This window comes from Bison bison, unplaced genomic scaffold, assembly GCF_000754665.1.
Source record: "Bison bison bison isolate TAMUID 2011002044 unplaced genomic scaffold, Bison_UMD1.0 scf7180017864326, whole genome shotgun sequence".
Taxonomy (NCBI): Eukaryota; Metazoa; Chordata; class Mammalia; order Artiodactyla; family Bovidae; genus Bison; species Bison bison.
Genome location: NW_011494898.1, coordinates 600,934 through 628,581, shown reverse-complemented (window position 1 = coordinate 628,581; position 27,648 = coordinate 600,934). Strand labels below are relative to the sequence as shown.

Below are 27,648 nucleotides of genomic sequence, written 5' to 3'. Positions count from 1 at the left end.
GACACTGGACTTAGCAATATTTTTTTGGATCTGTCTCTTCAGACAAGGGGGAAACAAAAGCCAAAATAAATAAATAGTATTACATCAAACTAAAAAATCTGTTGCTCAGCAAAGTAAAGCATTGACAAAATGAAAAAGCCACCTACTGAGTGGGAGAAGATATTTGCAAAACAATTATGTCCAATATAGGACTTCCCTGGTGGCTCAGATGGTAAAACATCTGTCTACAATGCGGGAGACCTGGGTTCAATCCCTGGGTTGGAAAGATCCCCTGGAGAAGGAAATGGCAATCCACTCCAGTACTATTGCCTGGAAAATCCCATGGACAGAGGAGCCTGGTAGACTACAGTCCATGTCCAATATGGGGTTAATATCATATATATATATATATATAATTCATACAACTCAATAGCGAAAGAATAACCTGATAAAACATGGGCAGGGTATCTAAATAAACATTTTTCCAAAGAATACATACAGATGGCCAACAAACACACGAAAATATGCTCAACATCATGGGCATCAGGGAAACGCAAATCAAAACCACTATGAGATATCATCTCACATCTGTCAGAACAGCTGTTATCAAAAAGACAAAAGATACCAAGTGTTGATGAGGATGTGGAGAAAAGGGAAACCTTCAGCACTGTAAGTGGGATTGTTAATTGGTACAGCCTCTACGGAAAACATTATGGAGGTTCTTCAAAAAATTAAAAATAGAACTACCACATGACCTAGCAATTTCACTCCTGGGTATTTACCTAAACAAAAACACTAATTCAAAAAGATATATGCACCCCTGTGTTCATTACAGCATTATCCACCAATGTGAAAGTGAAAGTTGTTCAATCATGTCCAACTCTTCATAACCCCAAGGTATTATGTTAAGAGAAATGTTAGAGAAAGACAAGTACCCCATGATCTCAGTTATATGTGAAATCTAACAAACCAAATGAAATGAAAACAGACACATAGATGCAGAGAACAAATGGATAGCTGTCAGAGGGGAAGGAATAGAGGTTGGGCAAAATACGCATAGGTGAAGAGGATGAAGAGGTACAAATTTCTACTTATAAATAAGCCACAGGGATGTAATATACAGCATGGGGAATATTGTCAGTATACTATGATAACCTTGTATGGGTACAGATGGTTACTAGAATTGCCAGGCCGATTATTTCATAATCATTTAAAATGCAGCATCATTATGTTGTACACCTGAAACTGGCATTATATTGTACATCATCTATATTTCAATATATAAACAAATATTTTTTAAAAGAGCAGGAAGGAACTTTTTCTATAGTCTCTGGTCATTCTCATTTAGACCAAAACTGTTCCTCAGATGTGGCAATGAGCTGTTCAGGAATTTTATTCAACTAAGATTAATTCAGTTTGGATGTCTAATAGGTTTTTGTGTCCCATCTCCCACCAGTTACCTCAGATAGTTTCTTTGGAGTTAAATACATTTCAAATATGTATCCCAATTTTATCCTCAAAAGTAGTACTGACTCAGGAAAGGTTTCTATCTTTTACAATAATACTTGAACCCTGGAAGAACCACATAACATATTAGCCTAATTATTAGATTTTATTTTAAGAGAAAGGTTGACCAATAGAATTTCAGAATTGAGAGTAATAATAGCTGTACAGCTGATATTGAGTTCTTATAGAATGGAAAGCATAGTGACATACCTCTTACAGAGATTATTTCATTTAAACCTTTACAATATCCCTATAAGGTAAACACTGTTAGGATTTTCATCTTCAAACAAAACTAGATTTGTCATTGATACTTCTTATGATCCAATGGCCACCAAAATGACAAAGGGGTAAAGTTGGGACAAGAGTAACAGAACATTTTAGCATATTCCCCTGCAATCTCCCCACTTCTCCAGTGTTCTCTCAAACACCTTATTCAGTCAACCAAGGTGGTTCAAAATCATTTGTCCTACTGCTTCCCTGACATGGATTGGTCACTAGAAATATCCCCAAAAATTATCCAGAGGAAAAAAAAAAAACAGTAAAACCATAAAGAGGCAATTAAAGACATTTAACTGTTTAAAGGACCTGAGAATAAACTATGACTTCAAGAAAACAGTATATGCAACTTATGAAATTGTGAAAGTTAACTATCCAATGGAGAACTGCCAGCCTAGCCCCATGAACAGACTCTTCCATGTAATTCAATGGAAATGATTCTACTGGACTTATGCAATAGAAAAGGAGAAAAAGATATATGTTGAGAAATGTAGGATCAGGAGAGTTGGGCCAATATAATGAGAAGCTTTGGTTGCTATGCACCCTTTGGCCAGCTCCCTCCCTCCAAGAGAAGGTCACAGCTGAGAGATGTCTTAGAGAGGCACACGACTGCCTGGGGCAATGGAGTTAGTACAGAGAGACATTTATAGGATGCAGTGACAAGTGGTTGTTGAACAAATCCAGCTCTAAAATATACCCAATGACTTACATCATCTTTGGAGTTTCCAGCTTAATATTTTCTTATCCAGAGTCTAACCACAGAAAAGCTGGATCTCAAAATTTCCTTAAAGGGAAAATATTTAGGAAGGCATTACATAGTAGGTCCTTGTTTCTACTTTTGTTGTTGTTGTTGTTGATGTTATTAGTTATGTTTTACAATGTATCTTCTTTAATGGAGACACAATGAATAAGTTTTTCAACTCACCAGTTCTTGGAAGCATGAATTTGCAACAGTGGTGAAAGGATATCTCTTCAGTGCTCAGGTCAGGGGTAAAATAAGTGCTTTTTGTCACCGATCCACCAGCATCCAGAGTTCCCCTCTAAAACCTGTGAAGATGAGACACTTATATTAATACATAAACACATGCAAAGAATCAGGGTCTCCCTTTATACAAAATTGTAGCAACAATATACATAGACAAAACTCGGGCTTGTGAAACACTGCTACAGAAAAAATAAGAGAAAGAAAAGAAAAGGGAGGAGAGGGAGAGAAGAAGAGAAAGGAAGGGAAGAGCTCTTAGACAAATAAAAGAGATGAAAACGCTTTTTGTTTTATGTCTTTTAGGATCATGAGTTCATCTCTGTTATATGCATTATATCTTTACTATAACTCTGGAGGTAATTTGGATCACCCTCAAGTTTCAGAAAAAGATATCAGTGCTCAAAGAAGTAAAGTAGGTTTTGCTACTAAAAAGCATCAACCCCAGGATGTGATCCTAGGTGTCCATGATTTTAAAAACATTCATTCTCTTTTATCTCATTACCTTTCTTCCCAAGAGAATGCTCCTTTGAGGTACACTTTCAATTCTGTAAGTGAAGATAACATATATCTGCTGGCAAGAAGACAGAAGTCTTTTCATTGATTCAGAATGAAGCTATTCTTCCTCTCATCAAAAGAGAGAATGACTGTAGGAGAAAGAAGAGGCAAGTGTTCACAAATCTCGTGACTTGGCCTAAACACAGGAGATATTTCCTAAGCCCCTTTATCACCTGGACAGTGTGCAGAGTAGAGAAATACATTGAATATAGTATATTTCCACTCAATAACTAAAATACAAGAGTTCCATCTTCCAATTTCAGCAATTTCAGCTAGTTTAAACCCATGAACAGCATGAAAAGGACATGATGTTAGGATACTGAAAAATAGGACACTGAAAGATGAACTCCCCAAGTCGATAGGTTCCCAATATGCTCCAGATGAGTGGAGAAATAACTCCGGAAAGAATGAAGAGACAGAGCCAAAGGAAAAACAACACCCAATTGTGGATGTGACTGGTGAATTAAAGTCCAATGCTGTAAAGAGCAATATTGCATAGGAACCTGGAATGTTAGGTCCATGAATCAAGGCAAATTGGAAGCAGTCAAACAGGAGATGGCAAGAGTGAGCATCAACATTTTAGGAATCAGTGAACTAAAATGGACTAGAATGGGTGAATTTAATTCAAATGACCATTATATATACTACTGTGGGCAAGAATCCCTTAGAATAAATGGACTAGCCATCATAGTCAACAAAAGAGTCCAAAATGCAGTACTTGGATGCAATCTCAAAAACGACAGAATGATCTCTGTTCATTTCCAAGGCAAACCATTCAATATCACAGTAACCCAAGTCTATGCCCTGACCAGTAATGCTGAAGAAGCTGAAGTTGAACAGTTCTATGAAGACCTACAAGACCTTCCAGAACTAACACACAAAATAAGATGTCCTTTTCATTATAGGGGATTGGAATGCAAAACTAGGAAGTCAAGAAATACCTAGAGTAACAGGCAAATTTGGCCTTGGAGTACAGAATGAAGCAGGGCAAAGGCTAATAGAGTTTTGGCAAGAGAATGCACTGGTCATAGCAAACACCATTTTCCAACAACACAAGAGAAGACTCTACACATGGACATCACTAGATGGTCAGTACCGAAATCAGATTGATTATATTCTTTGCAGCCAAAGATGGAGAAGTTCTATACAGTCAGCAAAAACAAGACTGGGAGCTGACTGTGGCTCAGATCATGAACTCCTTATTGCCAAATTCAGACTGAAATTGAAGAGGTAGGGAAAACCACTAGACCATTCGGTTCAGTTCAGTTCAGTCGCTTCTGACTCTTTGTGACCCCATGAATTGTAGCACACCAGGCCTCCCTGTCCATCACCAACTCCCAGAGTCTACTCAAACTCATGTCCATTGAGTCAGTGATGCCATCCAGCCATCTCATTCTCTGTCTTCCCCTTCTCCTCCAGTTCCCACTCCCTCCCAACATCAGAGTCTTTTCTAATGAGTCAACTCTTCACATGAGGTGGCCAAAGTACTGGAGTTTCAGCTTTAGCATCAGTCCTTCCAATGAACACCCAGGACTGATCTCCTTTAGGATGGACTGGTTGGACCTCCTGAGCTTTAAGCCAACCTTTTCACTCTCCTCTTTCACTTTCATCAAGAGGCTTTTTAGTTCCTCTTCACTTTCTGCCATAAGAGTGGTGTCATCTGCATATCTGAGGTTATTGATATTTCTCCCAGCAATCTTGATTCCAGCTTGTACTTCTTCCAGTCCAGTGTTTCTCATGATGTACTCTGCATATAAGTTAAATAAGCAGGGTGACAATATACAGCCTTGATGTACTATGACCTAAATCAAATACCTTACGATTATACAGTACAAGTGACAAATAGACTCAAGGGATTAGATCTGATAGAGTGCCTGAAGAACTATGGATAGAGGTTTGTGACATTGTATAGGAGGCAGTGATCAAGACCACTCCCAAGGAAAAGAAATGCAAAGAGGCAAAGTGGTTGTAAATAGCTGTGAAAAGAAGAGAAGCAAAAGGCAAAGGAGAAAAGGAAAGATATACCCATTTGAATGCAGAGCTCCAAAGAATAGCAAGGAGAGATAAGAAAGCCTTCCTCAGTGATCAATGCAAAGAAATAGAGGAAAACAATAGAATGGGAAAGACTAGAGATCTCTTCAAGAAAATTAGAGATACCAAGGGAACATTTCATGCAAAGATGGGCACAATAAAGGACAGAAATGGTAGGGACCTAACAGAAGCAAAAGCTATTAAGAAGAGGTGGCAAGAATACACAGAAGAATATACAAAAAAGATCTTCATGACCCAGATAATCACGATGGTGTGATCACTCAGCTAGAGCCAGACATCCTGGAATTGAAGTCAAGTAGACCTTAGGAAGCATCATTACAAACAAAGCTAATGGAGGTGATGGAATTCCAATTGAGCTATTTCAAATCCTAAAAGATGATGCTGTGAAAGTGCTGCACTCAGTATGTCAGCAAATTTGGAAAACTCAGCAGTGGCCACAGGACTGGAAAAGGTCAGTTTTCATTTCAATCCCAAAGAAAGGCAATGCCAAAGAATATTCAAAGTACCACACAGTTGCACTCATCTCACATGCTAGCAAAGTAATGCTCAAAATTCTCCAAGCCAGGCTTCAGCAGTATGTGAACTGTGAAATTTCAAATGTTCAAGCTGGATTTAGAAAAGGCAGAGGAACCAGAGATCAAATCACCAACATCCATTGGATCATCAAAAAAGCTAGAGAGTTCCAGAAAAACATCTACTTCTGCTTTATTGACTATGCCAAAGCCTTTGACTGTGTGGATCAAACAAACTGTGGAAAATTCTTAAAGAGGTGGGAATACCAGACAACCTGCCTCCTGAGAAATCTGTATGCAGGTCAAGAAGCAACAATTAGAACTGTACATGGAATAACAGACTGGTTTCAAGTCAGGAAAGGAGTACGTCAAGTCTGTATATCGTCACCCTGCTTATTTAACTTATACGCAGAGTACATCATGAGAAACGCTGGGCTGGATGAAGCACAAGCTGGAATCAAGATTGCTGGGAGAAATATCAATAACCTCAGATATGCAAATGACACCACCCTTATGGCAGAAAGCAAAGAAGAACTAAAGAGGCTCTTGATGAAAGTAAAAGAGGAGAGTGAAAAAGTTGGCTTAAAATTGAACATTCAGAAAACTAAGATCATGGCATCTGGTCCCATCACTTCATGGCTAATAGATAGGGAAACGATGGAAACAGTGACAGACTATTTTTGGACTCCAAATTCACTGCAGATAATGACTGCAGCCATGAAATTAAAAGATGCTTGCTCCTTGGAAGAAGAGTTATGACCAACCTAGACAGCATATTAAAAAGCAGAGACATTACTTTGCCAACAAAGGTCCATCTAGTCAAAGCTATAGTTTTTCCAGTAGTCATGTATGGATGTGAGAGCTGAACTAGAAAGAAAACTGAACACCGAAGAATTGATATTTTTGAACTGCGGTGTTGGAGAAGACTCTTGAGAGTCCCTTGGACTGCAAGAAGATCCAACCAGTCCATCCTAAAGGAAATCAGCCCTGAATATTCATTGGAAGGACTGATGCTGAAGCTGAAACTCCAATACTTTAGCCACCTAATGAGAAGAACTGACTCTTTTGAAAAGACCCTGATGCTGGGAAGGATTGAAGGCAGGAGGAGAAGGGGATGATAGAGGATATGATGGTTGGATGGCATCACCAACTCAATGGACATGAGTTTGAGCAAGCTCTGGGTTTGGTAATGGACAGGGTGGCCTGGTGTACTGCAGTCCATGGGGTCACAAAGAGTCAGAGATGACTGAGCGACTGAACTGAACCGAAACCTATGCTCCAAATCCTCTTGCCTTTTTCCTCTCTTGAAGCAACTGTCTATACACAGTCAAGTCTCCATGACAACCTTAGCTGTTCTTTTAGAGGACAGGGGGACAGTCCAGCGGTTAAGTCCATGGGGTTTGGCATCATGTCTAGGTTTAAATTCAGGCTCCATCATGGATGTGGCCCTGGGGCAAATTGTTTTACTTCTCTGATCTTTCTGTGGTTTCTCAATCTCTAAAATGGGGATAATAACATCTTATGGAGTTGCTATTAAAATTTTTAAATGATGTGCACAATATCTTAGCATGGTGCCTAAGACATTGAGAGTCAGCACATTTTTCTTGAATCATTACTCTGATCTAGCTCAGTAAGCTGTCAAGGAGACAAATTATAGTACTTTGAAGTTGCTTTAAGGTGTAGGGAATTATTCTGATGGCTTCCATTTGCCACAGGGAAAGTTATCTGGAGGTAAAGAAGCTGTTCAAAATACTTTCTCAAGAGACCTGAAATATTCAGGTTGTCCCAATTTTTTTTCCTATGTCTTAAGTCTAGTGCAAACAAAATTGCATACTATTAAATATTTAGTATTTAATATAGCCAACAAATTAATTTTAGGCCTAATTTTGTGATATTGCAGTATGGTATTATATTTGTGTGTGTGTATACATATATAGATAGATAGTTTAATGAATGTGCATGGTGATTTATGAGATTGTAAAGAGCTTTAACCACAATTTTGAGCAATTTACCTCATAGTAGAATTTTTTAGTGTTGTATCTTCACATTTACAGCATATGAAGGAAAACGTGTTAGATGCTCAGTTGTGTCTGACTCTTTGCGACCACATGGACTGTAGCCTGCCAGGCTCCTGTCTCCATGGGATTCTCCAGGCAAGAATACTGGAGTGGGTTGCATTCCCTTCTCCAAGGGATCTTCCCTATTCAGGGATCAAACCCCAGGCTCCGGCATTGCAGGCTGATTCTTGATGGCTGAGTCCTTATGGTTTATTTAACACCAATATCTTGGTGAAGAATACAGCCTCCAAGGGTAACATTAGTCTTTAAATGATCTACTTTTTGACCTGCACTACAGGAAAGAGCAGGGACAACCTGTATATTTTACTACTTCCTCCATCAAAACCACAACTACCACCAGTACCCAACAATTACTGAATCTCCAACCTATTGTACTTCTTAAGCATTAACAGTTACGGAAAAAAATTGACTGATTTAATGCGACTAATTTATTTGTATATTTGCTAAGATAGTATGGTGTATCACCATTACTAATAATAAATACCTCTGCAAAAAGCAAGCCATAGATTGCTTTGGATTCAAAAGCCTGTTTCCACCACTAATTAGCAGTGTGGAGTTCAATAATCAACCAGCTCAAGCTTCAATTTCTACATCTACCAAATCTAAACAGATTCAAAACAGTGGGTACATATTATATTAGACTGCATATTTTGATAAGATAGTGTTGTGTTCTACTTATAATGAACACTAGACAGCTGATAGCTACTCTGTGCTAGAATACAATTTATTTTCAACTTAACAATTCTCCTATTTTCCTTTTCTCTTTTTGCAAAATATACATATTTTTTCCTTTCCACTCGATCCTACAGTATTACTTGTGTTTGTAAAACCTCCTTACATTTTTTGTGGAATTAGAAAAATGCACACACACAAGTAAATCAATAACATTTTTCTCGTTCTTCAAAAAAAAACTTTCTAAATTGAGTATTGATCTTGTGATTTCAAGATCAGGTGATTTTTCTGCACAGTGGCAGATGATTTGGTGTTTTCCAACTTGAATATAAAGTGGTATTCTCAGGAGAGGGTCAGGAGGGTGGTACGAAGAGCCTAATGAAGCAAATTCAAGCATCTTTGCCTTCAAGCCTCTTTTCCCAGCCAATAAAGAAAATGCAGGTTAAAATTTTCCACTCTAACTGACTCATCTGGCAGAAAAAGTCTTCCAAGTGCCAAGAAGACTAGGAGAAGAAAAAAACTGGTAGTGAAAAGGGTACAGGAAGAAGAGGGAGACAGGAGAAGCATGTTATATTCCATCAGGCTATTTTTTAAAAAGAAAAGCAGTTTTGAGGATTAAAAAAGAAGATGCATTGAACTTTACAGGTTAAAACAGACCTCTGGAAATGCAATACTTCTTATAGTACATTTCACACCAAAGTATCTCTCAAATACACATCTTTTACACTTTTATAAGGAAGATAAATAATTGAATGAAGTTTAAGTATCTAGAAAGCTCATGTCAAAGAAGAATTAAAAAGCAAGATTTATGGGGTATATTATACAATTTAGCTAACCAAAAATCAATTCTTTCAGACCCACTAAATACAAGGAATTCTGCTGAAAATTCAGGTAAGAAACAAGGATGGTTTGTGCTGGGAATTCACAATATATTAGAAATTCAGGTATGCAAATAGAACATGTGTATGTTATAAGAGAATGGAAATAGCAATTATGCAAACACGGGAAATTTTTTCTAATTATTGCCAGGTTTGAACTTTTTTTCCTTCCATAAAGTGAAGGAATTGTCTTAGTCTCCTCAGGTCTCCTTCAAATTTAATATTTTGTAATATGTTTATAAAAAATATTTATTTCACTATTTTTTAGCAGAGAGATAGAAGAATTTTGCCTTTAATAAGTTAGGCACTGTACCAGAGAATGCAGAGGTTTTTGAACAAATGCCTTGGTTCAGTACAACAAAAGTATTCTCACTGGAGCAACTGGAGAAACAAAAAACTATTAGCAAAAAAATATATATAAAGAAAACTGTTTTAATCTGATTTCTCCCTGCATTCATAGAATGGGTTTAATTGACACTAACACCCTTTTTCTGTGATTATTATTCCATTTGACTAACAAATATAGCAAGTATATTTGATTAAAAGTGTTTTAATCTATCACCATCACACTCCAATTTTCATAAAATAATCAGGTATGAAATCTCATCTAAATAAAGAATAAATACTAAAATATTATGATGCATATGACTAGCTACAGCTGCTCTAGGCAAAATGAAGCTTCATTTCCACTATTCTCTCTTTCCTGCCTTTTTGTTTCACATTGTGATAGGCATGGCTGTGAGAGTTGCAGAGATTAAGTAAAATAAAATTAAATGACCATGTGAAACCTTTAATAAATAATAGCTCTTGTTACTACTGCTATGGTTATTATCATTATTTATGCATTTTATTTTTTTCTGCCATTCCTCACTTTCAAAGGTAATTCCTACATGTAAAGCTTCCCAAGGTATGACACGTCTAGTACTAAAAGCCCTTGAGAAAATTTGGGGATACACACACACACACACACACACACACAAAATTCAATTTAGAAGACATGCTTAATTTAGAAGTCATATTAGGGCTTCCCAGATGGTGCTAATGGTAAAGAACCTGCCTGCCAATGCAAGAGGCATAAGAGACATGGGTTCAATCCCTAGGTCAGGAAGATACTCTGGAGGGGAGTATGGCAACCCACTCCAGTATTCCTGCCTGGAGAATCCCATGGACAGAAGAGCCTGGCGGGCTCCAGTCCATGGGGTCACAAAGAGTCAGACACAACTGAAGCAACTTAGCTTGATATATATTAAAGTACATTTGAAAATTGTACAGCTAGCACATTAACCTAGTGATTTAACAATTATTATTATTATTATTAAATTTCATTAAGTAAAAAAACAGTAGTATTTTCAGAAGCACAATTGTACAGGTGGTATGTGGTATGTGAATACAGCAAAATTATGAAAATTATGAGCAACAACTGAAGTTTGGGAAACAATGCATAAACAAGCACTTTCACGATCTGAAGAGTGAGGAAGGAGTGTCACATTTTGAAAGAAACAAATCTCTCATATCCTAGATTACAGACCTCTTGAGGGAAAATTCAGTCTTCATCTATGTCAGTACATTAATATGTGCTCAATGACTGAAAGCTACCTAAATTGGAAGATAATTAAAACTCTGTATGTATGTCTTTGATCAGACCATTCTGCTTATTCAGATAGCTCTTACTGGAGAAAAATAAAAAGGCAGTGAATGTGGAAAGGGCTTAAACTGTGAGTCATACCTTATTCAACACCAAGGATTTCTTACTATTGAGAAAACCCATGAATAGGAGACAGTCTTTACCATTGTTTCCCTTGTGGCTCAGCTGCAATGTGGGAGACCTGGGCTCAGTCCCTGGATTGGGAAGATGCCCTGGGGAAGGGAAAGGCTACTCACTCCAGTATTTTGGCCTAGAAAATTCCATGGACTGTATAGTCCATGTGGTTGCAAAGAATCAGACACGACTGAGCGACTTTACTTTTCACTTTACCAATGTTTAAAATGCATGGGTTTAAAAAATCTTAAATTTCTAATACATGTAGGGAAACTTTTAACCACTCACTCTTCACAACATTGGAAAAGTCTAAGCACATTCAGTTCAGTTCAGTCGCTCAGTCGTGTCTGACTCTTTGCGACCCCATGGACTGCAGCTCACCAGGCCACCCTGTCCATCACCAGCTCCCGGAGCTTGCTCAAACTCATGTCCATCCTGTTGGTAATGCCATCCAACCATCTCATCCTCTGTCCTCCCCTTCTCCTCCTGCCTTCAATCTTTCCCAGCATCAGGGTCCTTTCAAATGAATCAGTTCTTCGCATCAGGTGGCCAAAGTATTGCAGTTTCAGGTTCAGCATCAGTCCTTCCAATGAATATTCAGGACTGATTTCCTTTAGGATGGACTGGTTTGAAAAGTCTAAGTACATAGTAGCATTCAATAATTTTTTGTTGAATGAATGATTAATGTGGATATTATACCAACAAATAACCTAAGGCTTCATAATCATAATGCAGACCTGATAGCCCTGCACAATTGGTCAGGGAGGAAGCTAAAACTGAAAGAAACAGGCTGAATTAAAACCCCTATATAAAGAGTGTTATAATAGTATTACAATGACAGCCTATTAATAGGAATAGCATAAAAACTCTATTGTAAATAGATTTTCAAAGCATGTATACATGTCGTAAGAAAGGCAACACATTACCCAACCATAAATACTATAATTCAATGGATTAGGGGAGTTTAAACATATCATTTAACATCAATCCTTATATGCTTATGCAACAAAAGAGACTTCAGAGACTCTTGCTGAAACATAAGGGCTTTTTGAGAAGTTCAATCATACCTCTTTTCTATTCTTTAACATGATAAGGTCAAAGTGAATATCATAGTAAAATTCTTTAATCTTACTACTGGGTCTGAGTACTTGTGGGACAACATATGGAAGACACTCAAAAACAGTGTGGGTGGAGCTTGAGAGCGGTGCTTCCAGCAGCAGCCTCTGAGTATAGAAGGAAAGGTAGGGCTTACCCTGAATGCACAGTGGAACGGAAAAACAGGTTCCCATATCTGTAAATTTAATGAGTTCCCATCTATAAATACACTTCTATGCCATACCTTTGTGCACTTTCTGCTTTTTAAAAGACTTGAATTATTATTTTTCACTGAGTATTGCAATTATTAATTTATAAGTCCTTAAAGGCAGGAAATGTCTGATTTTATATATATATATATATGTATGTACATATATATATTATATTTCTAGAGCCTAGATCAGTGCCTGACACATTATAGATTCTTAGTAAATATTTGTTGGATGAATGAATGCATGCATTTGTAAATGAGTGCTTCAGTCCCTAGACAGTTGGCAGAAGAAAGGGTTTGGGAGAGGAAATAGGAAAGAGAATTTCTGAAATCCAGAGTCAGTCCATTTATTTCATGTCTTCTTCCGCCTACCAGGCCTGGCAATGAGAGAGCCAAGCAGTGATCTCACCTGCAGAACCTGCTGGGCTAGTCCAGTCAGCAAGTGAGGAGAGTCCAACCACTCATGTCAAACACAGTAAACTTGGCTCATAGATTACCAGAAGTACAGTGTGACTGCTCTCTTCCCTCAAATCTGCCCTGCTAGGCTAGATCTAATTATCCACCATGGAATTTGGCCAGCTACACTGAGATTATGGTATGTTGAGAAATTTGAACTTTAACCATACATAAAAAAAAGCATGGGGATCAGGGTCATTGCTTCTGAGTGATTTTTGAGTTTTTTTCAAACAGAAAACAGTTGCTTTGGAGCCTGTGAGTTTAAGTCAAATTGAACCAATTTTTGAATGTAAATTGTCCTCAGATGTCTTTATTAAAATCGCTCAAATTTATTGAATAACAATATCTGGATATTATTTCTAAATATAAATAACTAAATAAAATACAGCACCCTTTACTAATCATCATAAAAAAAAAAACCATTGTTAGGTAGAGAGAATGATACAAAATAAGTAAGATATAGTCTCTGGTGCTGCCTTTTTCAGTTAGATTTCAACTGAAGTAAGTTCAAAACCCTAAGAAAACGCTTTCCTTCCTGCCTGAGCAGAAGATGCAGAAAGGTTAAGTCTTGCCAGTCTACAACAGAAAGTCATCATGCACTCATCACATGTCCCTGCAGCAGAATTAAACAAATTTTATTTAATGTTTCTTAATGTTTCTCTTTAAGAAAATCCCCTTGGTAAACACAATTTGTCTCAGGGTTGTGCTGGTGTGATATTCTCAAGTTTTCTGGGTATAGCTGGGCAAAGTCCTCTCCATAAACAAACTGGAGGTTGATCAGAGTTTTCTTTACTTTGAAAAATGGTTCCCCGTAGAATCTCAACAGCTAGACAATTTCTACAATTACACTTTTGTTCACCTTAGATGCAGCTCCTCCAGATGATACCTGTTTCCAGATATACAAATAACATTTTTTCTCCTCACTACTTCAGAACTAATTCAGAGGTTTTCATTTTCTCTCTTTTCCTTTCCTCCCAATATATCCATTTTCTCCTTTGCAGCAATGGACACCACTTCACAACAGGCCTTCTCCTTATCTCTGTTTTATCTCTTGTAAGGCCAGCCTTTCTAGTACATTGTTTTCTGTTGTCATGAGAATTTCTGCCTTGCCTTGAGAGTTATTTAATGACAAGGAGGGAATGGTATAAAACCACAGAAGTGACTAAGAAAAGTCAGAGAAAGCAAAGCCAGTTCTACTGGCGATGAGAAATCATAGAAAATATGCCGAGTTGACCTCAAAAACCTAGGGACTGGCTCCAGCACCAAGGATTATCTGGTGCCAGAATTGAATTCGGGGAACCTCTTGTATTTCAGTTTCCACATCTACATAATCAGTATGGCCTGTCTACTTGACAGAAATGATAACAACATTGAATCAGACAGCAAAAGAGTTTGATGTTTTATTCATTTATAAAGTGTATATCTCTGTATTACATGAGATGTGGTTTTTAATAATATTAGATACCCAGCTCCAAAGAGGGTGATCATGCACACCAACTGTCACAGCCTTCTATTTACTTTGGCCTAGACTGGACTAACTCAGGGATATTTAGGAGTTGATTACTTGGAATGAACAAGGAATATATATATATATATATATGACCAATATATATGAGCAATCCTACCATCTATATTCTGACTAATTGGTTGACTTCATCAAGCTTCTCCCAGCTTGCTTTCTCCAATGCTGGCCATGATCTCCTTTTCAACCCATAAGCACTGCCCACACCCCAGATACAATCTGATAGTTTGTGAGCATCTGGATTGGACTAGAATCGAGCAGGGTGATGTCACTCTGGAGTCACACTGGCACTATAATGAAACAGCTGTAACACTTTAAACTTGTTATTTAATTTCTCTTAGGCTACATTTCCTAATTTGTACAGAGAAGCCACTAATATCTACACTGTAAATATTACAGTGGGATGAGTAAAAACCAATAAAAATATCCCAAGAGCTAAAAGTAACATATCACAAATATGATATTTGGGGTTGTCCAGATATTTGAGTTATAGTCTTAAAAATATAAGATTTTAAAAAGAAGCAGCCATGCAATTAAAGTAAGATGCACTTTGTGGTTTCTTTGAGCTCATAACTCTTTAGAAGTTTATCAAATATGTACTGTCACAATAATTAAGCCTGCTGCTGCTAAGTCGCTTCAGTCGTGTCCAACCCTGTGCGACCCCATAGATGGCAGCCCACCAGGCTCCCCCATCCCTGGGATTCTCCAGGCAAGAACACTGGAGTGGGTTGCCATTTCCTTCTCCAATGCATGAAAGTGAAAAGCGAAAGTGAAGTCGCTCAGTCGTGTATGACTCTTCGCGACCCCATGGACTGCAGCCCACCAGGCTCCTCTGTCCATGGGATTTTCCAGGCAAGAGCACTGGAGTGGGGTGCCATTATTAAGCCTAGTAGATACTTATTTTTTGATAATTAAATGAGTAAATAATTAAGGAATGAATTCTGCTGAAGTTGTTTGCAGGACTGTTGTTTCATATCTCTCCTCTAGGTGGCAAACTATTACCTCCTACAGTGTATTGCATTTCTTTGTCTCAACAATTGACATGAAAATTGTACTTTAAAAAGTACACAATTTTATGTCTGTCCTAGTGTAGAAGTACACAATCATAAATCTATTTCCTTCTAAAGTTATCTCTTTGTACATTGCTAAGCTTTTTGTCCCCAAAAAATTGTTTCTAGAAAATCACTCAGAAATATGATTAAGTACTATAAAGAAATTGAGCTGTGCAAGAAACTTTTCAAAGCACTTGTACAAGATTGTTTTGGGTACTTTCAATTTTCATGGAGTACTTACACTTAGGAAAACATTGTTTGTCCAAAGTTCATTATTATTTTTCTAGGGAATGCTTTTTCCCCTAAATAAGAAAAAATTAATAAAAGTAATTCTACTAAAAATGACTTTTTTAAAACTAAGCTCCAAATATATGTTTTTTTCTTCTAGATTCATTGTGACAGGAACAGATAAAATTAAGAACTGAATGTAGTATCCTGTAAATTGAATACAGAACAATTAGATAAGTTCATCCAAATACTTTAATTTTTCTTAAATCCAGGATATGAGTTCCCCAAATGATTTAAATACTGTTCCCCAAATTCCACTCCCCTTTATAATCACATAGTCTATATTTTCTTACACAAGAAATACAACTGGAAAATATGTTGGATTGCCAGGAAATCTCAAAGGCAAAGCTAAAAGCCACCTGGGAGCACACCAAACGGGAACAGCAGGAACTGAAGATGCCCGTCTGTTTCTAGTACAGGGGAGGGGATAAGTAAAAAGAACAATGACATGTTATAGCCCAGGAGCTAAAATTAAATGCATGTAAACAATTCCTGTTGAAACTAGAAGCCAATGTAGATTAGGCAAACCAGGTGAAGAGTTCTTTCCTGCCAAAACACGCCAGGATAAGAGTCACCAAGCATTGAGACATGGCCAGTATAGAAGTGAGGTTAATTCTGGAAAGCCACAGGGGATTCTGAGCTATATGTAGCAGCTCTTAAATTCTACATTAAAGTGTAGTGTGTACCAAAAAGTCGTATTTCTTCTTTATCCCACCCAAAAACCTGAAAGCTGTTCAGATATGGAAATCTGAATGAGAATTTCTATCTGAGTATAATTATTTCCCTGGGGCTTTCCTAGTGACTCAAGTGGTAAAGAATCCTCCTGCAGTGCAGGAGACCAGGGTTCAATTCCTGGGTTGGGAAGATCCCCTGGAGAAGGAAAATGGCAACCCACTCCAGTATTCTTGCCTGGGAAATCTCATGGAATGGAGGCCTGGCAGACTACATACAGTCCGTAGGGTCGCAAGAGTCAGGCATGACTTAGCGACTAAACCACCATAAGTATTTCTCTAACACACATTTCTTGAGTAACCACTCTGGGCCAGGCCCTGTGGTCAAAAGTTTCAAAACTACAAAGATGATAAGGTATGGTCCCTACCCTTAGAAGAGTGAGGAAGACAGGGACATGTACACAAGTAGTTTTATGAGCTCTATCAAGAGAAAGGGACAGCAAGTAGGCACTAAGGCCAAATCAGTATGTTCATGTGAAAATATGTAAGAGTCACCTTTAAATCCCATCCCATAGATGAGTTAGTGGCAAGTTGCCTGACCAGAGTCCAACCATAGTATTAGGTTTTGCTGGAGTTTGAATTAAACCTACACTGCTGGGTCTTTAATGCAGCTAAATTGTGGCATAGACCTGGAAATAGATAGATATATATAAAACATCTTTCTAAAAGCAATTTGGGCTTTTTTCATAAGATTATTCTCAAAGGCATGCAAGAAGCCAGGAGTTATGGAAGAAAACACCACCCATGAAATTAGCATACGATTTCTAACTTTGCATGAGTACACAAGTGTAAACCTTTCTAAGTAAAATAGGAAACAAGCTAAGAACCCGTTAATAAGGGAGTGTAAATAAATTATAGAATATCTCATACAGTGTTGTTAAAAGAATGAGGTAGCTTAGCATACAGACATGTCCATGTGTATAGAAGTGAAAGAAAACAATCAGGAGCAAACAGTCTAGGCTAAAACTTTTTTTGTTATTTGATTCAACTTAAACACCTTTTCTAAGATTAAGCAAAAGCAGAAAAAGGCATAAATATGTAAATAAAGTATGAAATATTATGCATTCTTTACTTATCACTATCATGTTTTACTTTCAAAATTACAAATATTTAGAGTAAATTTTTAATAAAAAAATTTTTTGAGTGTTTGGATTATATTACCTACCAAAAATAATTTTGTTTTAAAGTACAGTGTGTGAAAACTTTTAATATTATCCTTAAGTATTACTAGGTTGTTTTAGACACTTTCTCTGGAGTCACTTTTGCAAGCTTTATCTCTATTAATGTTTAAAGCCTTCAATCTAATTAACCCATGCACACTATAATTTTAATTCAAAAAGAAAAGTGAACTTTGACCCAACTTCAGATGTTAAGTGTGTATCTAGCCTCCATACCAGCCCATAGCATATTTGTTATCATTTGTCTTTACTCTTCATTATAAGAAAGGTAAACAAAAAGGAGAGAACGGGGAAAAGGTCAAGAAAAAAAACAGAAAAGAATTGATTATCCTTTCAATAATGGGAACTGAAAGTCATCTGTTAAATATAGCCCCTACATTCATGGTGATTCAACATCCCAGGCTCCATTCTATGATTTCTGCCTTACTGTACAATTTTCTCCTTTGACAAAAAATTCTCTTTGAGTATTGCGATGACTCAAGACCCTCAGCTGTGATCACCACTTTTTCTCCTTCTAGGGAAATTCGCAAAGATAAAAAGCCAGAGTCTCACTTTTATGAGCCAAATTCACCTCTAGAAATGAGGCTGCATGCCACAGAGAGAAAGCCAGTACAGCATGTGTACAGGATGTGGGATCCAGCCCAGCAGCTCAAATCAGTCAATGATGTTTCACGGAGAAGACAAAGGCAAATACACAGAGAAGCAGCCACTTGGTTAGCGTCCACGTTACACAAGTAGAACAGGCATATCCACCCTCCCTTGGTGCCACAGCCCAAGCCAGACACACCCAGACTCTCCCACTCACAGCCACCAGGGCTGGTCTGAGTTCAGCCACTAGAAGCCTGCAGCACAAGGAGAGCTGAGAGCTATGTTTGGTGTCAATTGACATATACATGATTACCCAACAGGGAAAATAAAGGGGAAAAAGCACATCTACACCCATTCCTATACAATTGTTTTCAAAGATCTTGAGGCAGAGAAACTAGAACTAAGAGAGAATGGTATTAGCTCAGTAAGTATGAAATAAGCACCAGCACTCTCTTAAGCAACATTCCAGTTCCAGTAGAAGAATTTTCAATGGTGAACAAGCAAAACACAGTTCCAACTGCCCTCAACAGCATTTATTGGTTTGCTGTAAATACATTAGTTAGACTGCTGAAACAACTGGGAAAAAAAAAAAAAAAAACTAAGAGAAATTAAAATAATAATACTGTGATGATAATAATTATAGTTACCATTTATTAAGCAGTTATTAGGTGCCAGTTTGCTGTATTTAGCTACGTGGCTTAATCTTCATAATAGTCTGTGAAGTAGGTTTTATTTTTCCAATTTTACAGATAAGAAAGCTACATCAAATCTAAATTAAATATCTTTCCCAAGAATACTGCTGCTGCTGCTGTTAAGTCACTTCAGTCATGTCCAACTCTGTGCAACCCCATAGACAGCTGCCCACCAGGCTTCCCCATCCCTGGGATTCTCCAGGCAAGAATACTGGAGTGGGTTGCCATTTCCTTCTCCAATGCATGAAAGTGAAAAGTGAAAATGAAGTCACTCAGTCGTGTCTGACTCTTAGCGACCCCATGGACTGCAGCCTACCAGGCTCCTCCACCGTGCGATTTTCCAGGCAAGAGTACTGGAGTGGGGTGCCATTGCCTTCTCCCCCTAGTTAGAGTGAAAGAGCCATACTCAGATTCCCCCTGAACTGTCTCCACTACACCAGGAGTCAGCAACCTGTGACCCTTCTGTCCAATCTGTCCTGCTGTCTGTTTTTTGTAGATAAAGCTATACTGAAATGCAAACATTCTCATTCATTTCTGTATTATTTATGGTTGCTTTGGTGCTGTAACAGCAAAATTGAGTATCTGGCCCACAAAGGGTAAAGAGTTTACTATTTGGCCTTTAAGAGAACAATTTGGCCAACTTCTGCAATGCAGTATGCCATTAAGTATTTTTAAAAGGTTGAGTATAATAAATACTTTTGGAGAATTATGAAATTCTAAGAAGTGGGAGTATACTGCAATCAATTTAGGGCATTCTGCCTGTGCATAGATCTTTCTTCCACTCCTTAAAAACTCAGTTGGGGAAAGCATATTTGTGTTTCCAAAATTTAGAACCTGAATTTTATCAAGAAATTCTTTCACATCCTTCCCAGACCTGCTTTCAGCTCCTTCACACTTCAGGTTCTCACAGGACATCTTACCAAACTGGGCACCTAAAAGAGAAAGAGAGAAACACAATGAAAAAATAGTGCTATCGTTCCAGGGAACTTCCATCCATTCTCAGACACTGACCCCCCGCCACAGGGCAACTCCAAAGGAACAGCATCCCACATTACAGGGTTCACTTGCCTTAGGCTTGTTAGCTTGGTGCACCTGAGTAGATGAATCTATAGACTAGAAGAATAATATTTAAATATGAAAGGCATATTAGCTAATAACTAATTGAGATGATAGTGTTTGTCAATTTGAAAACAAAAACAAAAACTCAGCAAACCTGGGTGACTTGTCAGAGATTATGTCCAGTTCTAGCTGTGGCTTCCTGACCTGCATATAGGTTTCTCAAGAGGCAGTTCAGGAGGTCTGGTATTCCCATCTCTTTCAGAATTTTCCACAGTTTATTGTGATCCACACTGTCAAAGGTTTTGGCATAGTCAATAAAGTAGAAATAGATGTTTTTCTGGAACTCTCTTGCTTTTTCAGTGATCCAGCAGATGTTGGCAATTTGATCTCTGGTTCCTCTCCCTTTTCTAAAACCAGCTTGAACATCTGGAAGTTCACAGTTCACATATTGCTGAAGCCTGGCTTGGAGAATTTTGAGTTGGACTATAAAGAAAGCTGAGCGCAGAAGAATTGATGCTTTTGAACTGTGGTGTTGGAGAAGACTCTTGAGAGTCCCTTGGACTGCAAAGAGATCCAAACAGTCCATCCTAAAGGAAATCAGTCCCGAATATTCATTGGAAGGATTGATGCTGAAGCTGAAACTCCAATACTTTGGCCACCTGATGCAGAGAGCTAACTTATTTGAAAAGACCCTGATGCTGGGAAAGATTGAGGGCAAGAGGAGAAGGGGACGACAGAGGATGAGATGGTTGGATGGCATCACCAACACAATGGACATGGGTTTGGGTGGACTCCAGGAGTTGGTGATGGACAGGAAGGCTTGGCGTGCTGTGGTTCATGGGTTCACAAAGAGTCAGACACAACTGAGCGACTGAACTGAACCGAACAGAGAAAAGGCCTTTTACTCCACCATTCTTGCCCAGAGAATCCCATAGGCAGAGGAACTTGGCAGGCTGTAGTCCATAGGGTCACAAAGAGTCAGACATGACTGAAGTGACTTAGCATGCACATCCAATCTACCGTGCATTCAATAGGGTCTGGTGTAAGGCCACAGCCATATGCTATACATATATATTCACTAATATATTCACTAATTTCATGTCCTTTATCAAGGCCACAACTTGGATGGAAAGAGTACCTTTGAGGAATCAGGCAGACTTAGATCCAAACCCTGACTTGCTCACTCATTGCTTGTGTAAACTTAGCAAAATCAGTAAACCACTTTAAGCCTCAGTTTTATATAAATAAAACATGGTAAACTGTTCTCTGACTTTAAAGAAGATAAACTGAGACAGCACATTCAAGCCTAACAATGTATCTGGCACATAGTAAGAACTTTATTAATATACGGCAAACACTAGTATTGCTCTTAAAAGATGAGTAAAACTGCATCACCTCAGTCTCTTTTTGGAACAAGGTCCATAGGTATTAGCATTTGGACCAGGTAGCATCTCACTCTTCAAGTATAGATGATAACTGCTAGTTGCCTATGGTCGAGTTGAAGAAATCACCTGAGAAAGCTAACTTTTAGCTTTCTAATCAAGTCTGGTACCAGTGCATATAATTGTTGTTATATGTTATAATTTATGGACAACCTTGTTTTTAATTACAAGGTTTTTATTAGAGAAACAGGTTTTGGGGTGAGTCTGCCATCTGACTTGCCAGCACTTGTTGGAAGTTTTTATGTGATTCATTTACATGTGTGTGTGTATTTAGGAGTAGTGCTATTATTAAATTTTGCTGACATACAGTGAGGAATCTGTGATTCAAATTTGTCTGTATATACACCTTCCCCACCACCCACTCTGTCCCTTCACACAACTAACCCCTCCCCCATTTATCAAGGACTACTTTCAGATTATTTTCAAGGATGTATACAGATAGAATCACTTGGAATGGTCCTTGGCTAATTCTCTTTAGTAACTCGTGCATATGCTGCTGCTGTTGCTGCTAAGTCGCTTCAGTCACGTCCAACTCTGTGTGACCCCATAGACGGCAGCCCACCAGGCTCCCCTTCTCCCTGGGATTCTCCAGGTAAAAACACTGGAGTGGGTTGCCATTTCCTTCTCCAATGCATGAAAGTGAAAAGTGAAAGTGAAGTCGCTCAGTCGTATCCGACTCTTAGCAACCCCATGGACTGCAGCCCACCAGGCTCCTCCATCCATGGGATTTTTCCAGGCAAGAGTACTGGTATGAGATAGAAGTAAACACTGCTTAAAAGTAAAAATCTTTCAAAAAGAAAAAGGAGGGGAAGGGGACTTCCCTGGTGGTTCAGTGGTTAAGACTTCACTCTCTCACTGCAGACGGCATGGGTTTGATCCCTCATGAGGGAACTAAGAACCCACACACTGCACAGTAGGGCCAAGAAAAAAAAAAAGTGAAAATCTTTTAGGTAATGTGGTGAATAGAAAATCCAAGGGGACTCATTATGATGTAAAGCAGGCAATGTCATTTCCTCATTCTCAATGTTGTTAATTTTGTATAAAGGATACCTGCAGAAAAAACCATCTTCACATCAAAGTCAGCAAATGACACTGACAGGTCAGTGCTATAAATCTCACACAGAGGAAAAGGGAAAAGATGATTATACAAAACTCGCAAGGAATAAACATACTCTCACAAATAGAAAACTGAAAACAAAATGGAATGGACAGTAATGAAACAATCCATGATGCTTAAATAATAGCAAGAGTTGAAGCTTTGTCAAGTACATCCCACATATGCACATGAAACCTGCATATGAAGCCCAGGGCAAGGCACTGTAGCAAGGTTCCATGATAATGTTTTACAGATGGGAGTTCTCTTTAGTGTTACTATTGTCTTTAAGCTTCCAACTGCTCTATTAATTAAAAACATAGGAAAGAGTAGAAGAAATGAAGAGGAGGGAAAGAGAGGGCAAAGAGGAAAGAATGGGAGAATAAAAGAGGTAGAAAAGGTGTCCAGTGTTAGGTATCACAATCCATCAGAACTGCAAACACTTGGGGCCCACACACATCCCACCTCATCGAGTCACTTCTAAAAAGGACCCCAACGGACTCATGTTACATGTTGCTGAATAGTCAATTAAATCACCCCGTCCCCAAAATGAATGGCTTAAAATGCCTGTGGGCCAGGATTCTGGGGATGGTGTGACAGGTCCTCCTCTTCACGGTTTCTCACCAGCCTGCAGTGAAAGTGTCCAGCAGGGCTGGAGTCTCATCTGAAGCCTCACCTAGGGAAGGCACTGCTTCCGAGTTAACATACCTGACTGTTGGCAGGATTAATTTCCTTGAGAGAGGGTGAACAAAGGCCTTCAGTTCCCTGCCAGCTTTAGCTGGAGACTGTCCTCAGTTCCTCTCTCCTATGGCAACTTTTCTTCATCAGAATCAGCAGGAGAGAGAGTCTTCTAGCAAGATAGAAGTTATGATATTTTATAAACTTTTATAATCAGGCAAATGATATCTTCTCTAAATTGCCACATTCTATTGGTTCAAAGTAAATTATTCAAGTGGAGGGAATTACACAGGCATGACTCCTAGAAGGCTGAGCCAATCTGAAACGATCTGAGATGCTGCCGACCACCACTTGGCAATCTATTCTCAGTGTTTCTGTTTGCTAATTATTTTCTGTCTGGTTGCTATTCAAATTACCACCAAATTCCAAAATAGTCATATCTAAATAAAAAAAGAAAACTTTACTTTTAGTTCTAAATTTGTCTTCCTTAGAAGCATTCGCAGTACAGTAGACGCATTGGGTTGATATGGAGAAACCATGAGTTACCAGGCCCATTTCTGGAAATTTACCGGCTGTAAAATTGTATCCATGAACCTGATTTTCTCATCTTAGAAATGGGAATAATTATGCCTTCTCTTTTTGCCTCAAATAATTGTTACAAGGACTAAGGAAGATCACATGTGTCAATCTTTTCCAAACTACAGTAACATAGCACTGGAGGCGCTTGAGATGATTTTAAGTGGCCCATGGATTATAGGAGGAACTTTCCTCAAGTGCATGTTGTCAGAGTGTATTAAAAAAATATAACGTGCATAGCAAACCCATGATTTTACAGCTAATGTTGCTTAAATGAGATTTAAAAGAAGTTGAGGAAAGTGTGAGTCAAACTGAGGAAAAATATTAAGAAAAGCATATACTAGATGCTCTAAGAATAGGACGAACATTGTGAAAGTGGTATACAAATGATTGCATAAAATTTAGAATGCTCAGTAAATACATTGAATCTTATTCATTAACTTGTGCCCCATGACTCTGGTTGAAGAAGGTAACTAGATATATCCTTATTACCAGCAGAGCAAACCTAACTACACCTGGTAAAAGAGATGACTCCTTGAAAATTCAATCCTAAATTGTTTGCCCACAAATAATCCATCTATTAATATTTTTTTAATGAAACATTATTCATTCTCTATGCCTTTTTTCTTGTCCTAGGATGTATTAATACTAACTTCCACTTAGTAGGAGCTCATTATGCTAAAAGTTGGTAATAGACAAGGAGGCCTGGCGTGCTGCGATTCACGGGGTCGCAAAGAGTCGGACACGACTGAGCGACTGAACTGACTGACTGATGCTAAAATGTGCATATACAATTTCAACTAATATTTATCCTCGAGGAAGGATATACTAATATTATCGTTTATTCGAATGAGGAAATGGAATGTTAAAGAGGTTAAATAACTTGGCCAAAGTAACTCAGCAAAATAATAAAACAAGTAGAATTTATTTATTTTAATTGGAGGCTAATTACTTTACAATATTGTAGTGGTTTTGCCATACATTGAGAAGTAGAATTTAAACTCAGGTCTATCTAACTTTAAACCCTGTTTTAAGTCTACTTCTGCCAGTAATGTTTTAAAGGACTGGACCTCCACTTGGTATGCCCACATCTCATCTTTTTTGACTTCTTACACTTTTACCTTTTAGCATTCTAATTTTTTTCCTCTGGAATGTGGGAAAATATATCAACACCAGGGCATTCAAAACAAGGTCAGAGAATGAGTCTTTTTTTTTTTTTTTGCCAAATCCCCAGACAGGACATACACATGAAGGAGAATAAAAGAAGCAATTGCTTCCTGGCCCAAACTCTTTCGCCCCACTTACTCCACAGGTCAGAGGAGCAAACAGAAAGGTACAGTTCAGGCACTTCTTAGGGCTCCTTCCAGGCAGGGATGTTACCACTCACCACTTCCTCTGCATGTCCTTCCAACCAAGAACAATTCTACAAACAAAGGAGAAGCACATTACTCATGGGCTTCAAATACCTGGTGGGTTGTGTAACTGCAAAGAAATCTCTCTCTGAGCAGACAGCATCTGAGTTTTGCTTTTTCAGTATGACATGTAAGTTTTGACTGACATGCGATTTTCTAAGTGATAAGGGTAACTAAAATGTTTTTAATTCTCTTTCCAAGAAGAACTTTGAGCTTTATGTCTTTAGATCAAGAAAAATAGACTTGCAAAATCTACTTTGAGAAAATATTACTAAAGTTATAGCCCATGAACAGGTGGGAATTAGAATTCAAGAGACTGTACAAAATGGAATGGTCCTATGAGGAAAATATTACTTTTCTATATTATTCACTCCCCATTTTGTAACAGGAAGCACGTTTTTGCTCATTTGAATCATGGAGTATTAATACCACAAGATTCAGACCCTAGTAGCTACAAACAAAATAAAATTAACTTGTAAATATACAAAATCAGAAGTAAATACATGAAAATGGAAAATTATTTTTAAAAACCTGAAAGCAAGCCTTTGTGATATTCTCTAAGAATGTTCAGATTGAACTTAGAAGAAATGTCTTCCCATTAGTCTTCTCTTCCCACATAGCCCTGGAAGATGACCCCAAACAGCAGTACGGGTGTGCATCACGGGCACATATCACCCTGACTACCAGAGAGTCTTATGGGTTGGGTCAGAGACAAGATGGGAGGTGCCATCAGAGCATGGCCACCTACATTCTCTCTTCTCCGGATCCTTTAAAGAGTCCTGCCAGTATTCCTGGAGAATATTCAACAATCTGAATTGGTTAGACCATCTCCTCTATGACTGGATTCATATCAAATGTTCCATCAGGAACCCCACGTAGATGAACCTCAAACTGTATTCACAAAGTATACATCAAAATCAGTAACACTGTTTTATAAGCATGTCTAATACTTCACTGTTAAATTTCAAGTGCTAAGTTAAGATTAGGTGCCAGATTTTAAAATCCTAACATTGCCTTCATATTGATTATGTTTCTGATAACTCTTTGAATTTGTTCTGAAATTTTCAGTTCAACACTGCCTTGGTTATAACCACATCAAACACAATTTGAGACTAGAGTGTCAAATTAAAATCCTAAAACCGCCATCATAACGATACTAAATTTTGGCTTATGATGTTTTTATAAAACTTTCAACTATGCCTTGGTATATAACCACATCTAGCTCTCCAACTGTGAATTAGGGTGACTCATTTAATACGGGAATAGCAAAATTAGTAACCCAAACCTGACATGCCTTATTCCGGTGTCTATGTCTGTTTCTTGAAACTTATACTTTAAATCTACCAAGTTTTATTTAAGATGAAAATAACTCTGCATTCAGTTTATGATTTTTGAGGAAATGGTCTCATTATTGATTCATTCATGTAACAAAAATTTTTTAGAAGTCTTTATATGATGGGGTATTGATTTCTCATAGGCTAAATCTTGTGTTGGAGAAGGAAATAACAACCCACTCCAGTATTCTTGCCTAGAGAATTCCACGGACAGAGGAGCCTGGTGGGCTACAGTCCATGGGGTTGCAAGAGAGTTGGACACAACTGAGCAACTCAACAACAAACCTTGTATATTTGAGGGTATAGTATAAAATATGAAATATGTTCAATTTTAAAATAACTTCTTTTACATGTTTTTTCTATAATATGATTAACTTTACAACAAAAATTGCTACTCCTAGAATATAGCAGCCATGAGGATGGGGATCTTTTACTATTTTGTCACCAATACATTTAGAGCGTAAAAGAGTGCATGTCACATAACAGACACTCATTAACTATTTGTTGAGTGAGTGACTATTCAGTTCAGTTCAGTTGCTCAGTCATGTCCCACTCTTTGCGACCCCATGAACTGCAGCACGCCAGGCCTCCCTGGCCATCACCAACTCCCGGAGTTCACTCAGACTCACATCCATTGAGTTGGTGATGCCATCCAGCCATCTCATCCTCTGTCGTCCCCTTCTCCTCCTGCCCCCAATCCCTCCCAGCATCAGAGTCTTTTCCAATGAGTCAACTCTTTACATGAGGTGGCCAAAGTACTGGAGTTTCAGCTTCAGCATCATTCCTTCCAAAGAACACCCAGGACTGATCTCCTTTAGAATGGACTGGTTGGATCTCCTTGCAGTCCAAGGGACTCTAAAGAGTCTTCTCCAATACCACAGTTCAAAAGCATCAATTCTTCAGCACTCAGCTTTCTTCACAGTCCAACTCTCACATGCATACATGACCACTGGAAAAACCACAGCCTTGACTAGACAGAACTTTGTTGGCAA

General features: G+C 38.2%; 1 long non-coding RNA gene across 3 annotated transcripts in view; it reads right to left on the bottom strand.

Moving 5' to 3' along the window:
- LOC104998243 overlaps positions 1-27,648 on the bottom strand; it is a 67,384-nt gene that overhangs the window by 6,277 nt on the left and 33,459 nt on the right. Inside the window, exons 2-6 of one of the 3 annotated variants that reach the window (XR_826427.1) lie at positions 25,216-25,333; positions 23,365-23,506; positions 19,937-19,994; positions 3,246-3,387; positions 2,687-2,808 (exon numbers count right to left, since the gene is read on the bottom strand). This is a non-coding gene — a long non-coding RNA (uncharacterized LOC104998243). Of the gene's footprint in view, positions 1-2,686; positions 2,809-3,245; positions 3,388-19,936; positions 20,176-20,275; positions 20,364-23,364; positions 23,507-25,215; positions 27,234-27,648 lie in introns of those variants that run through there. The other 2 variants (XR_826428.1, XR_826429.1) reach the window with 2 other exon arrangements.